Source organism: Moschus berezovskii, chromosome 19, assembly GCF_049115385.1.
Source record: "Moschus berezovskii isolate FMDL1 chromosome 19, NW_MosBer_1.0, whole genome shotgun sequence".
Lineage (NCBI taxonomy): Eukaryota > Metazoa > Chordata > Mammalia > Artiodactyla > Moschidae > Moschus > Moschus berezovskii.
In genome coordinates, this window is record NC_142478.1 from 9,137,110 (window position 1) to 9,150,654 (window position 13,545).

Consider the following 13,545-nt stretch of genomic DNA (forward strand, 5'->3'; position numbering starts at 1 on the left):
CACTTGCGGCTCTACCACCACTGCTATTCTTGATGACTGCAGCAGGGATGCACCTGCTGCAAATAACTGTCAGGATTCACCAACCTTCCACCTATAACAAGTGCAAGACAGGTGGCTAACTAAAAACTGCGGAAGGACAGGAAGATAGAAGCATAGGAGCGAGGAAGTTCTGCCCAGCAGGTCAGGGCCTGTTCTAACAATTGGGATGTGGGGGAATTATTTATTCAACCATTATAGAGTGTTTTTTCCATGCTAGGCATTCTCCTAGGGATTGGGGACACAGCAGAGAACAAAATCAAAAATTGTAGCCCTCATGGAGTTCACCTTCCAGGCAGGAGACACAAATGATAAAGAAAATATGTGGATTGCCGTATGATTCGGAGAAGGCAATGGCAACCCACTGCAGTACTCTTGCCTGGAAAATCCCATGGATGGAGGAGCCTGGTAGGCTACAGTCCACAGGGCTGCGAAGAGTCAGACACGACTGAGCAACTTGACTTCACTCACTTCATACTTTATCACTGGACAAGGAACTGGCAACCCACTCCAGTATTCTTGCCTGGAGAATCCCATGGACAGAGGAGCCTGGCGGGCCATGGTCCATGGGCTCGCAGAGAGGCGGACACAACTGAAGTGACTGAGCACACACTCACACCATATGATTAGAAATGCTGTGGAGAAAAATTAGGGACAGAACATAAGGAGTAAGCAGCGTGTTCTCTTAAATAGGCGATCAAAGAAAGCCGCTGGAGATATTTGGGCAAAGGCCTGAAGGAGGTAGGAAACACAATATCTGAGCTGATAACTTTTGAGGCAGAAAGCACAGCAAGTACAAAAGCCCTGAGGCAGAGGCAAGGAATATGCCTGAGTGTGCTGGGAGTAACCAGGAGGCCATGTGGCAGAAAGAGGAAGGCAGAGAAGAGGGGGAGGTGACATGGATCAAACGAGGCCCTCACGCTGAGTCAGCTGGAAGCCATGGAGGGTTTTGTGTAGGAAAGTGACATCTTCTGATACCTTGTAATAGGATCACTTTGACTGCTGGGTTGAGGACAGTGGTGGGTGAGGGCTGAAGCAGAGACCAGTGAGAAGGCTACTGAAATAACCCAGGAGCAAGAGGAGAGTGACTGGACCAGGGAGACAGAGGTAGCTGACAGAGTGAGTTGACGGGGAATCCTGGAAGACTGGATATGGAGGGTGGAGGACAAGGAGTAACTGAAATTTGCTGCTGACATGTTGAGTTTATTCCTAAAAACTATCTGACTTTCTCCCTATTTTAGAAGAGACCTAACTAGTGAATGTTATTAATGAAAATGCATCTATTTCAGAGTGGACTTTAACAGTTTAGTTTTTTTACTTTATAAACTGTGAATATGAGTAGGCCACCAGCATACAGGGTAAATGTTTTATATTTAAACAAATTTCACTTACTCTGTCGGAGAAGGCAATGGCAAGCCACTCCAGTTCTCTTGCCTAGAAAATCCCATGGGTGGAGGAGCCTGGTAGGCTGCAGTCCATGGGGTCGCTAAGGGTCGGACACGACTGAGCGACTTCACTCTCACTTTTCACTTTCACACATTGGAGAAGGAAATGGCAACCCACTCCAGTGTTCTTGCCTGGAGAATCCCAGGGACAGGGGAGCCTGGTGGGCTTCCGTCTATGGGGTCACACAGAGTCGGACACGACTGAAGTGACTTAGCAGCAGCAGTAGCAGCACTTACTCTGTAAGTCCAGGCCTCTTTGAAATCTCTATCACTCTGCTTTGAAATACAGTCTCTACCTATGGACATAATAACAAAAATACATTGTTGCCTGATCAGAAATTATTACCTTGATTACAGAAGGGGTTTCCCTCCCTGGCTTCCACAGTGAGAGGACCTGTAATGATTATTTAAACATTTCTATCAAATATGTTATAAATATGTTATCAAATATGGCTATAAAAAAGAAAACTAGGAGGATACTGAATGGTTTGGCCTAACAGCTGAAAGGACGAAATTGCCAGAACAAAGATGGAGAAGACTTAGGACTTCCCTGATGGTCCAGTGGCTAAGATTCAAGCTTCCACTGCAAGGGACCTGGGTTCCATCTCTGGTCAGGGAACTAGATCCCACATGCCAAAACTAAAGACCCTGCATGCCACAATGAAGATAAAAGATAAAAGATCCCACATACCCAGTGCAGTCAAATAAATAAATAGAAATACTTTTTTAAAAAAAGGATGGAAAAAACTTCAAAAGGAGTAGGTTGAGGGTGAAATTAAGAAAGTTAAAAGGAAGACAAGAAAGAAAGGACACATGATTTGGATGATCTTTTATTTCTTCAGCTTATAAAATGAAGAAAATAATACTTTGTTGAGGCTGTTGGTGGTGCTAGTGGTAAAGAACCCACCTGCTAATGCAGGTGACTCAAGAGATGTGGGTTCAATTCCTGGGTTGGGAAGATTCCCTGGAGGAGGGCATGGCAACCCACTCCAGTATTCTTGTCTGGAGAATCCCAGTGGACAGAGGAGCCTGGTGGGCTACGGTCCATAGAGTCGCAGAGTCAGACACGACTGAAGCAACTTAACATGCACATAACATGCGCATGAATTATGTGGTCAAGCATCTGGGACAGTACCTGACACCTGGCAGGCACTTAAGGATGTTAGTTCTCTCTCTGCAAACGCGAAATTCATATGTATCCATTATGCCCTAAAAGTAAAGGGACCGAAAACAGGAGAGAAACAACATGAAATGAAAACATAAGAAATGAAGTCCAACAAAAGTGCCTAATGCCAATTATCTGTTATGATAGTTTCCCCTAAATTCTGCTTTCTCAAAGGGGAAAACTGAAATGTCAGAGCTTGCTAGTTTGGGAAAAGAGTTTGAAGTATGAAAAGTTGGTAATAAAACAGAAAAAAACATCCACAACATAAGTATTAAGCAAAGAATTTTGATTGCTACTGCTTATAAACCATTCTTACAAACAAGACAGACATAAGAATAGAATAATAATCAAAGGAGATGAACAGAGAATTCTTTTTCTAAAAAAGTCAATAATTTTAAGAAGTCAAACCATATTAAGTAAAGCTGGAATAAGAGGCAACTAATTTTTTATTTATAAATTTGGCAAAGATTAGAAAAAATAATTATGCCTATTGTGGATGTTGGACAATATCATGCCATGTGGAAGGGAGTATAAGTCACAACAATTTTTAGCAATTTGTGTCTAAATAACTAAAATGTTTATACTTTTTGAACCAGAAATTTCACTTCTAAGAAGTTATTCTAATATTCAAATATTTGCTAAAAATTCACATATATGAATGTCTACTACACTGTTATTTAAATGTAGTGAAAAAGTAGAAATATCCTAAATACCTAACAAGACAAAATTATAGTAAGCATAAGCACAATATGTTATGGGTTAGCCATGTTATAATATTATAGGCAGACTTTTTAAAACATTGTTAAATACCTAGTAAATGAAAATACATTCACAATCCATTATTGTATAAAATAAGCCTGCTACAAAATGGTATGTAAAATATGGTTCTCCTTTAAAATGTTATCAGTACCAACTGCTATCTCCATACTAGGATAACAGTTTATTTTTGTTCTCTTTTTTGTGTGCTTTTCTCTAAGTTTTCTGGCATAATCAGGTATCCCGTTCTCTTAGAAGTGGAATTCCTAGATGATAGATGTGAGAGTTGGACTATAAAGAAAGCTGAGTGCCAAAGAATTGATGCTTTTGAACCGTGCTGTTGGAGAAGACTCTTGAGAGTCCCTTGGACTGCAAGGAGATCCAACCAGTCCATCCCAAAGAAAATCAGTCCTGAATATATATTCATTGGAAGGACTGATGCTGAAACTCCAATACTTTGGCCATCTGATACAAAGAACCAACTCACTGGAAAAGACCCTGATGCTGAGAAAGACTGAAGGTGGGAGGAGAAGGAGATGACAGAGGATGAGATGGCTGGATGAAATCACCAACGCAATGGACATGAGTTTGAGTGAACTCCGGGAACTGGTGATAAACAGGGAAGCCTAGCATGCTGCAGTTCGTGGGGTTCCGAAGAGTCAGATATGACTGAGACTGAACTGAACTGAGACTGTATATAGGGGCTTTCCCAGTGACTCAGATGGTGAAGAACCCGCCTGTCAATACATGAGACGCAACATACATAGGTTCGATCCCTGGGTCAGGAAGATCCCTGCAAAAGGAAGTGGCAACCTGCTCCAGGATTCTTGCCTGGAAAATTGCATGGACAGAGGCGCTTGGCAAGCTGTAGTCCATGGAGTCACAAAGAGTTGGGCATGATTGAGAGTGCATATGCACACAACACACAGGCTGTATATATCAATGACATTTAGCTAAAACTGTCAGACAGTTTTCCAAAGTAGCTATACCAGTTTATACTCCCAGTGGCGATATAGGAGTTCTGGTTTAGAGATGCAGTTTTAACAACATGCATCCAGTAAACAGCCATTGATTTGAACCCTACTACTGTGGCAACCTGGAGAAGGAAATGGCAACCCACTCCAGTGTTCTTGCCTGGAGAATCCCAGGGACAGGGGAGCCTGGTAGGCTTCCGTCTATGGGGTCACACAGTTGGACACGACTGAAGTGACTTAGCAGCAGCAGCAGCAACTGTGGGAACCGACTCCAGTACTCTTGCCTGGAAAATCCCATGGGTGGAGGAGCCTCATAGGCTGCAGTCCATGGGGTGGCGAAGAGTCGGACACAACTGAGCGACTTCACTTTCACTTTTCACTTTCACACATTGGAGAAGGAAATGGCGGCCCACTCTGGTGTTTTTGCCTGGAGAATCCCAGGGACGGGGGAGCCTGGTGGGCTGCCATCTGTGGGGTCGCACAGAGTCGGACACGACTGAAGCGACTTAGCAGCAGCGGCACTGTAGAAGTTACAGTAATTAACAAGTTAGAAATAAGTACATTGATTTAATTGCATATGTTAGTAACATAATAGGAATCATTTTCAACTTGTACTTTTCATTAATTTATCTCATCTTATTTATTTTTATCCTCTCTAGGTGTGTTCAGTTCAGTTCAGTCGCCCAGTCCTGTCTGACTCTTTGCGACCCCATGAATCACAGCACGCCAGGCCTCCCTGTCCATCACCAACTCCCGGAGTTCACTCAAATTCATGTCCATCGAGTCGGTGATGCTATGCAGCCATCTCATCCTCTGTCGTCCCCTTCTCCTCCCGCCCCCAATCCCTCCCAGCATCAGAGTCTTTTCCAGTGAGTCAACTCTTCACATGAGGTGGCCAAAGTATTGGAGTTTCAGCTTTAGCATCAGTCCTTCCAATGAACACCCAGGATTGATGTCCTTTAGAATGGACTGGTTGGGTGTGTTATATATGTTAAAAAAACTAAAATTAGATTTCTTTAGTACAGGAGCTAGACAAGATTTCCTTCTTTTTCTTACCTCCTTTGCTGCTGCTGCTGCTAAGTTGCTTCAGTCGTGTCCGACTCCGTGAAACCCCATAGATGACAGCCCACCAGGCTCCCCCATCCCCTGGGATTCTCCAGGCAAGAACACTGGAGTGGGTTGCCATTTCTTTCTCCAATGCATGAAAGTGAAAAGTGAAAGTGAAGTCAGTCAGTTGTGTCCGACTCTTCGTGACCCCATGGACTGCAGCCCACCAGGCTCCTCCATCCATGGGATTTTCCAGGCAAGAGTACTGGAGTGGGGTGCCATTGCCTTTTCCATTACCTTCTTTTGTCCCACTTAAAAATGTAATTATGTCTTATGTCATATTATATGTTTCTCAAATCATTAAATATTTAAAATACCAAAATCCATGACCGTATGAAAAAAGAAGAGTAGTATCTTACTAATACCCACACTTTCACATACTCTTCTTTCACACAGCTCATGAGACTGTAGTCCATATCTTCACATCTCGTTGAGGGAATGGGCAAAGCACATCACCTTTAACAAAACACAGAAATTTAGGTGCAGCATAGGGAAGTGAGCACTCTGAGATGAGGACATCAAAATGATCCCTTCATTGACCCAGAAAACTTGGAAACAAAAAAAAGGATGAAGACATTATCATTTGTAGTCAAATTAAATCTAAATTTAAATTAGCTTCTAAAGTTGTTTTCCTTAAAAAGAACTCAAAAGTGAACCACGTATATCCTATTAGAATATTAATCATCCCATCAAATTCTTTTTTCTACCAAATATCTTAATAAATACACTTTGCTTTTGAATGATATTTTCTCCTAAGGAAATTGTCAAGTGGTCAGGGTCTACTCCACTGATGATATGAGGCTTATTAATTATTAAAACTCTTCTCAAAACCATCTGTCTTCTCTTTTAAAGTGAATCACCATAGCATGTTAGGGGCTCTGGAGCAGATGCAGCTGACAGTCATGTCTTCAAAACCCAGCTTGACTGCTTCCCAGCCTTGTGACCTGCATCAAATAACTTTAATAAGTACTCATGCATTCCTTGCTGTGCCTCAGCTTTCTCTCTAAAAATGACAATCACAGCATTTGCTTGGAATGAGAATTGCACATCTATATTTCTTTACACTTTCCTAAGTACAATCTAAGGCACATAATAATAAGCACTCATGAACTTAGTTTTCAAGGTAATTTCTAGGGACTTTATCATATAGACATAAATCTAAACACAAAGATTCATGTGCAAGGATTGTAATATCAAATGTATAGCAACTAACAGGAAAAAGAAAAACAAATGGCCACATATACCAAACTTCAATACTAATAAGGTGAACACACAATTTATATTCTCCAAAAGATTTAACATTTATTAATATGCATTGTTGCAGAGTGGTCAACAAGTTTGCATGTTGGTAAGATAGAAAAACTGATCTATAGCCTTTGAGAGTGTACTAGAAGTCTGGAATGTTCTTACTGTTGACTCTATCTCAGATCAGTCAAAAAGTCAAATGGAACAGCATTTTCAGGGTATTAAATTAGAGGTTTCTAGACTCATAGGGGACGACGGAGAATGAGATGGCTAGATGGCATCACCGACTCTGTGGACATGAGTTTGAGTGTACTCCGGGAGTTGGTGATGAACGGGGAGGCCTGGCGTGCTATGATTCATGGGGTCGCGGAGAGTCGGACACGACTGAGCGACTGAACTGAACTGAACTGAAGAATACAAATAAACACAGTCTTCTTAAAGGGGAAAAAAAAGTATTGTTGTACTAGCAAGGTTTTATAATATCAAAACTTTAGAAATAATTTAACTGATAAATAGGAATGAACTAAAATTCTATCCTATCCAAACATAGTTTATGAAATAGTATGATCTCAGATTTATAAAATATATATAATATATATATAAAATAAATCCCTTGATACATTCAGAACTACAACATATGGTTGTACGAGTTCTTCACTGAATAATGTACCTCCTCCAGGGGCAAGTGAGATCTGAAATCTAGCTGTTCTCTGCTTGTCAAAAGCCATACACCCTGGTGCAGGGTTGCACTCACCTAGAGAACAGGATGTCTTTTTCTAAATTTCTCAAAGGGGTGTTATGACTTAGCACCAGTCATCTGGAAATACGGACAGAAAAAAAAGACTGAAAAGACACAAATCAAAGTATTAACACTGATTATGTTAAAGTAACAGGATTCTAAAGGAGTTTTTTTTTTCCACTATGATTTTCTATGTTTTCCAAATTTTCCATAATGAATATGCACTATTTTTATAAGACAAAACTTTTAATTTTAAAAAACAAGCTAGATTTTAAAATGCAAATCAAGGAACTTCTCCTGTGGTTTAGTGGTTCCAGTGCACGGGTTGTGGGTTCTATCCCTGGTCAGGGAACTAAGATCTCACATGTGGCAGGGTTTGGCCAAAAATTAACTTTTTAAAACTTGTTTTAAAATGCAAATCACACATAGGATATCACCTCATACCCATTAGGATGGCTGCCAATAAAAAACAAAATAACAAGTGTTGGGGAGAACGTAGAGAAATAGGAACCCTTGTGCATTGCCAGGAGGGATATGAACCGGCACAGCCCCTGTGGAAAACAGTAAGACAGAGCCACAAAAAACTTAGAATTACCATGCTGTTGTGTGATTCAGTCACTAAGTCGTGTCCAGCTCTTTGCGAGCCAGTGGACTGCAGCACGCCAGGCTTCCCTGTCCTTCACCATCTCCCAGAGTTTGCTCAAACTCATGTCCATTGGGTCAGTGATGGCATCTAACCATTTCATCCCCTCCTACCCTCTTCTCCTTTTGCCTTCAATCTTTCCCAGCATCAGGGAGAATTACAATATGCTCCAGCAATTCCACTACTGAGTATATATCCAAAAGAATTAAAAGCAGGATCTGGAAGAGATATTTGCACACCAACATTCTGAGCAACATTATATTCAATAGCCAAGAGGAAGAGGTGGGAAACTTGGGCATTGCCCTTGACTTGCTGCCTCACGCAGGGCCATGCCCACTTCTTGGGGACAACCTGCAACCAACAACTGGCCTATGCAAACAGTAAAGCTTGAGTTCAAATCAGAAGGGCTCCCCCAGCTCCAGAATTCCTCACGGGATTAGGCCACGACTGCCTTCACCTGTATTGAGCCGGAGGGAACACCCCGATAAACTGCCCCCACACAAATCTCTTATTTTAGAGTCTGTTTTCCAGAGGGCCTGACCTTCAACCCTTATTCAAGAAATCCTTTCCTGATACTCTTACAGTTTCCTTTTTCATTTTATATTTTATCTTTAGATTTTTTAATACAGTTGGAGTTTACTTTTATATAATATGGGGACCTGATTATATTTCTCTCCTTGCAGTGAGAAAATTTTCTCAGTGCCATTTATTAATACTAATACTCCATCATTTCTTCTGATTTTATTTCTCTATCATATGAGAAATTCTTGTTTATATACAGATCTGTTTCTTGATTTTCTACCCTGCCCTCTTGGCTTAAAGAGTTGATCCTGTGACACTGTTTCAATTGCGTTGGCTTATTTTCCAAAATTGTCTTTTTATAACTCACCAAATATATTCCAGAATTATTTTATTGATTTACCTCCAAAAAATCCTTCTGGAATTGTTTTTCAAATCACACTGCACTTACAGATTAATTTTGTGGGAATTAAATCTTTAAAGTGTTAAATCATCTCATTGGCATTGGTTGAAAGTTACCTGTGACTTTGGTCACAGGTGAGATTCCTTGCCCAGAGCCACCAGGGCCTCAGCTCACTGCTCGCTCCTCTTTGTGGGGAGGTAAAACCCAGGCTCTGACACATACCTCTGCTCTGGGCTGCCTGCGGCTGCTGGCATGTTCTAGATTCTGGTATCTGACCCCTGACCTTGTCTTCTACCCACAGGACACCTGGATGCTCAGAGTTTGATTCCTACACCACCAGAACTGTGGAAAGAAAGGGGATCTGCCCTTGTTATTTTTTTTTTATTGGAATATAATTGCTTTACAATGTCGTGGTAGTTTCTGCTATACAAAGAAGTGAATTTGCTATATGTGTAACTATACCCCCCTGCCCTCTTGAGCTTCTCTCCCACCTCCCCTTCTCTTATCTTTCAATAAAGCTGTTGATCTAAAAAAAAGAAGTTAAATTGTCTCATTATTAGCATAGTATGTTGCTTCATTTATTCAGGTATTCTTAATATTCGCTAATCAAGCCATACAATTTTTCCATAATTATTTTTATATTTTTTAGATTAATTTTTGTATATTATATGGGCTTCCCTGGTGGCTCAGCAGTAAAGAATTCTCCTGCAATGCAGGAGACCCTTGTTCAATTCCTGGATCAGGAAGATCCTGTGGAGAAGGAAATGGCAACCCACCCCAGTATTCTTGCCTGAAAAATCCCATGGACAGAGGAGCCTGGTGGGCTACAGTTCATGGGGTCACAAAGAGTCAGACACGACTGAGTGACTAAGCACAAGCTACTTAACATTGCTTAATAAGTTATTGTCTTTTACAACCAGCTAGATACACTTTCTGAAGTATGTGACAGAACTCTGACAGTTACATATCACATTTGTTTTTGTTCTTTTTGCAATGGCCAAGAATCAAGCATTAATTCAAAAGTAGTGTTAACTGTTTTTCTCTAAGTGAAGACACAAGCAGACACTACCAGTTGTCAACCCAATTTAAGTCTCTATATATTTTTTGCTTTCTACCAGAAACCAATTTTGTTTACAGAGGCAAAATGCAACTACTTTTGTAACTAAAGGTGGTTGTGTAATGCAGTCCAAGACAGTGGGATGTTAGGAGGGCGTGCCTGGGCGAGCTCGCAGAAAGCCCCGCTGGCTTGGTCCACATCTCTCTACCCTTTTCTCTGTCTTCTTCTTCTTGCCTAGAGCCGGAGGTAGAAACCACCTCAGCATGAGAACGAAAGCCGAATGTGAGGGACTGGGGAGTGAGAGGGGCCTAGAGCACTGAAGCTTTTAGGCCATGTACAGGGCTGTGCTGCCCACCTCTGGACTTCTGTTTATTATTAAGAAAAAGCCAACATTTGTGTGTTTATACCACTGTTGTCTGAGTTTCATGTACATATAACAAACACAGGCCTAGATAATATCACATTTAAGTTCTGTTAAATGTGATATTTGCCATAGATTTTTGGTTGACGTCCTTAATCAGGTTTAAATTCTTCTCTTATATTCCACATTCTGGATATCTCCTTTCTGGCATCTCCAAAATTGTTGTGTATGAGAAAGAGCCAGCAGCCACTCTTAGCTTACCATCTTATCTAACATCAGAAGTCCCTGGTTCAATGCATCAAACTATCAATGCAAATATATTTCTCTAAATATAAATACATGCTTTATGGATAAGGAAGATAACATATGTGTGTATGTGCACAAATATGTTTATTTTCTTCCTTTCTTTGAATATTTTACACACATTTATTTTCTTCCTTTCCTTCTTTTCAATATTTTATATATATTTCAAGAACCTTCAAAAACCCAACAAATTCCAAACATTCCATTAGTCCTTAAAGGGGCCACAAAAATGAACACAACACCATCTTTACCACTGTAATCCAGTAAGGAAAATAAACTTTTTTTTGTTTATTTAAAATAAAGTTTATTCCACAGAATAAAGTCAACACTTTTTGAACTCTTACATTCCCAGATTTTAATAAGAATCAAAATTTATATTTTATTTTATTTTGATCACCAACCAACATTTTAAGTGACATTTTTTAAGCAAGAAAACATGCTCAATTCCATAAACTTTATACCCTAATTACTATGAAAGTGAAAATGAAAGTTGCCAGAATACTGGAGTTAGTACTTTCCCTTCTCCAGCAGATCTTCCCAACCCAGGGATTGAACCCAGGTCTCCCGCATTGCAGGCAGATTCTTTAATTACTATAAACAAGGTATAACATGAATAGAGTTACAGGATGTTTTTTTAAAGGGTACTAATTTTAGCTGGAGCCCTGGAAATATCTCAAAGACTAGTATTTGAAAATTCTAGGGCAAAATTTGACATGGGAAGATCCTAAACTCACCTCCTCCCTCAGACACACTAAATCTATAGCTACATATAAACAACTTCTTCTGGGGCGGAGCAGGGCAAGAACTAGCAAGCAATTCCTGCAGATAAGGAAATGAGGGGGGAAAACCCACACTGAAGTAGGTTGTTGCTCATTCACTAAGTCGTGTCCAACTCTTTGCAACCCCATGCGCTGTAGCCTGCCAGGCTGCTCTGTCCATGGGATTTGCCAGGCAAGAATACTGGAGGGAGTTGCCATTTCCTTCTCAGGGGATCTTCCCCACCCAGGGATCAAACCTGTATCTCCTGCATTGGTAGGCAGATTCTTTATCACTGAGCCACCAGGGAAGCCCCACTGAAGTGAGTAGGACAGTCTTAAAAACAACCCTGGTTTTGTAACACACAGTTCAGGAGGGGACTCAAAAATTAGAGCTTCTCCCAGAAGAGCAAAGAGTTTCAACCCCACATTGGGCACCAAAATTTTAAAGCCTACATCTGAGACACACAAGCTCCCCCCTAAACATTAAGTTTTTAATACCAGTGGGGCTGCAACCATGAAACTTGCCAGGCTACAGAGGACTGGGAAACAACTCTTTAAAGGGTTAGTGCATTCAGACTCACCCACCCCAGGGACAAGCAGAGAGGCAGCCAATTGTGAAGAGTTTGGATTTTACATGAAAGAAGTTCATTTGGTTAATATTAAAGCCTTGGTCCAAGGGGCAAGTATCTAATTTAACATACTTCTAAGGAAATGGCAACCCACTCCAGTGTTCTTGCCTGGAGAATCCCACGGACGGAGGAGCCTGGTGGGCTGCCGTCTATGGGGTCGCACAGAGTCGGACACGACTGAAATGACTTAGCAGCAGCAGCAGCAAGGACCTACCTGAGTAATCTCCAGAGATGGAGGCTGGAAGCTGACATCATTGCATTCTCCTCCTTTGCCACTCTCCAACTCACCAGCAGCTCCCAGAAAGGAGAGTGCGCACACTTTTGTGCCCCAATTTTTGTAGCTGCCGCCAGGGGCACCTCTGTATTACCTGGCTCTGGTGGCGAGCAGGACTTAACACTTGTGGTCCACAGGAGTAGACACATTTGCATACTTTAAAAGTTGCTACCTGAGAGTCTGGTTTCCAATTAGCTTGAAACTAGGCAGTGACTAAGAACCTCCCCTCTGGGACACTGACAGGTCGTGGAACACCGTCAATGCCTGGGAGTCTGAAATAGGTTGTGTGGGCAGTCACAGAAATTCGAGAGACAACTAAGAGTAGAGTGGTGCTGAACAAGAGGGTTCACGCTCCACACGAGGCCATTCCTTCAAGACTGAAGCGGGGCTGTTTCGTGTGTGTGTGCTAGGTGGCTTCAGTCTTGTCCAACTCCTGCTATGCCATGGACTGCAGCCTGCCAGGCTCCCCTGTTCATGGGATTCTCCAGGTAACAGTACTGGAGTGGGTTTCCATGCCCTCCTCCAGGGGATCTTCCTAACCCAGAAGATCAGCCCTGTGTCTCCTCCATTGCAGGCAGATTCTTTACCACGGAGCCACCAGCGAAGCCTGGCTATTTTATACAAACTGTTATTTAAAAAGTGGATAAACAAGATCCTACTATATGACACAGAGAATTATATTCAATGTCCTGTGATAAGCAATAATGGAAAAGAATATAAAAAAGAATATATGTGTATTTATGTCTATATATATATAACTGAATCACTTGACTGTACAGCATAAATTAATACATTATAAATCAACTATATTTCAAATAAATTTTTAAAAAGAGTTGGTTTTTACGTATAAAACAGCCAACATAGAATCAAGAAAAATGAAGAAATAGAGGAACCTGTTCCAAATGAAAGAGCAAGATATAATCTTAGAATCAAGAATACTCCACCCAACTAGACTATAATTCAGAATCGAAGGAGAAATAAAGTTTTCCAGACAGAAAAAATTTTAAAGTTCATAATCACTAGACCAGCCTTATCAGTTCAGTCAGTTCAGTCACTCAGTCATGTCCTACTCTTTGCGACCCCATGAATAGCAGCACGCCAGTCCTCCCTGTCCATCACCAACTCCTGGAG

At 41.2% G+C, this 13,545-nt stretch overlaps 1 non-coding gene across 1 annotated transcript; it reads left to right on the plus strand.

Annotated features, from left to right (window-relative positions):
• The first annotated feature begins 9,132 nt into the window (after window positions 1-9,132).
• On the plus strand, window positions 9,133-9,252 carry LOC129542916 (small nucleolar RNA ACA64). The gene has a single exon (XR_008683180.1). It is a non-coding gene; the product is annotated as a small nucleolar RNA ACA64 (small nucleolar RNA).
• Window positions 9,253-13,545: the final 4,293 nt, after the last annotated feature.